The sequence below is a fragment of the Mytilus galloprovincialis genome, chromosome 1 (genome assembly GCF_965363235.1).
Source record: "Mytilus galloprovincialis chromosome 1, xbMytGall1.hap1.1, whole genome shotgun sequence".
Taxonomy (NCBI): domain Eukaryota; kingdom Metazoa; phylum Mollusca; class Bivalvia; order Mytilida; family Mytilidae; genus Mytilus; species Mytilus galloprovincialis.
The window spans coordinates 78,795,249-78,797,736 of record NC_134838.1 but is presented as its reverse complement, the minus strand read 5'-3'; positions in this window follow the sequence as shown (position 1 = coordinate 78,797,736).

Sequence of the window (2,488 nt, the reverse complement as noted above, 5' to 3'; positions counted from 1 at the left end):
GACTAATGTGGAATTATTCAAGAAACATAGTTATAATCATTTTCTTGAAAATTATATGCAAGTCAACTAATTTGTTTTCCTCTAACAAAATATATCAAATATTGTCATTTATTACCCTTTGTATATTTCAATGATTGAATTGTGTATATACTAGTAATATATATTGTAAATTAATGTATGAATGTATGAATGTTAACTGTATGCATGTATTTTGTTTGAGGGCCTCAATGAAAATTAGACTATTTCTAATTGAGTTACCCTCTTTAAATAAAGAATTTATTATTATTATTATTATTATTATACAAAAAAGATATACAAGATGTATTATACAAAAAGTGATGTTGAATATATTCAGATGTCTTATGAGTAATGCTGATGCTTGTATTTATTTTTTGCCAAAACCTGTATTTCAAAAATGACATGCTTATATCACAACCACATCTCTTTTTTCTTTCTTGTACCAATTTCCAAAGGAGTTATTGAATGCTGACACAAAAATCCAGTTAAAAAGAAATTTTTGTCAGTGCGTACCAATTTCCAAAGGAGTTATTGAATGCTGACACAAAAATCCAGTTAAAAAGAAATTTTTGTCAGTGCGCAAAAAGATAGACTTTTAAGAGCTGTCTAAGTTTGATTTTCAACCTGTAGGTTTAATTTTTTTGCTTTTACAGTTATATTTATTGCTTACTTGTTGTTTGTTTTTTTGCTTTTTGTTGAATTGATAGTATATTCACAACTTCGTATTTTGAACAAGTCATCCTTTATTTGCATGTTTTTCCATATCAGAAAATATATCATTCCATTGATAAAAATATTGTTTTCATATTTATAATTATACATGTAGTAAGTCAGTCATGTCATCATTTTGGATTTTATTGTTGTACAATATATACATCAATTACATTAATTCATAGACAGTACCATTTATAAATATTTGTATATTTTTTGTTTAATCAAGCAAGTACAAATGAAATATAGAAATTAAAGCATTTTGGGAAGAGGATATTTCTGAGTGAGAGGGAAAGATGTTCAAAGTCAAAATTTAAATTTGTTTTATTGAAAATAAACCAAACCAAAGGCCTCCAGGTCCAGGATTTTCTCCATGTATTGGAGACCCAATGATGGCCTTCAGCTCTTTTCTGCTCTTTGGTCAGGTTACTTGTGAAAATTAGTTTGTTTACAGTAAATGAATGAATAACGAAAACATTCACTTTTGCCATAATATATAATGTAATAATATGATACAACTGAAAACATAACAGGGTACAAACAGTAAGTATTAAAGCAGAGCTTTATTTTTTTATACAATTTATTCAACTGGATTGAATTGTAAAATATGTCTTATTATTTATTATATTTAGAAGATTTAAAAAACTAAGCATAATGTAAAAATGTTATGATTTTGAAGTATTCCTAAATTTTGCACTTATTAGGATTTTTTTTGCTATTTTGTTTCATTTTTAGATTCAAGTGTTTTACCAATTTACACAAATGTTGAACAATGTTAAAGTATAACTTACTATGATTAATATATTTTAATTTTATAGCAGTTATATATTTTGTTTTTGAACACCTGGCTTCCAACTGTTGACCTGATTAGTATTATATTTGTTTCTTGATGTACTTGTAGGTTCTGTATTTTCTGTTGTTAAGCAGTCTTTATATTTCTATTATGAACAATTAACAATAAAAAGATTATCATCACATTTCTTCTTTTGTCTTTTTTTCAAATGAAAATTAAAAATAAGGAAATGATATGATTGCCTAAGAGACAAATATGCATAAAGATATGAACAATTTACAGGTCACTGTGACTGTTCATTTCATGGTTTACAAGAAAATTGGTACCGTTAATTTTATTACTACCACTGGGTCGATGCCTCTGCTGGTGGACTATTAGTCCCCGAGGGTTTCACCAGCCCAGTAGCCAGTACTTTGGTACTGGCATGAAAATACGGACTTTTTGTGTTACTAAAATTTGCTGTTACAAAATGATAGAAATTATTATAAATTAAGGAATGTATCTCCCTCATGCAAAGCTCTGATTCCTCTCACGGATTTGGCTATACTTTTTGGACCTTTTGGATTATAGCTCTTCATCTTTTATATAAGCTTTGGATTTTAAATATTTTGGAAACGAGCATCACTGAAGAGACATGTTTTGTCGAAATACGCATCTGGTGCAAGAAAATTGGTACCGTTAATTTTATTACAAGTTTTCATGAATATTCCCTCACTTCGCAAAAAATTTGTACCAACAAAAATTCCCATTACTGATTTATCTTGAAAGAATTATTTTTCATAATCATAAGTCAGACAAACTGACAACTCCATGGCAAAAAAAAACAAAAAAAAAACACAAAAAGACAAACACAGTTCTCTGGTTAGGAATATAAAACAAAATAAAACTTATTAAAACTTATTTTTGCATGAACAATATATATTTGAGGGTACCCGAATTGCACCTATTTTGACATGGTTTGTTTCC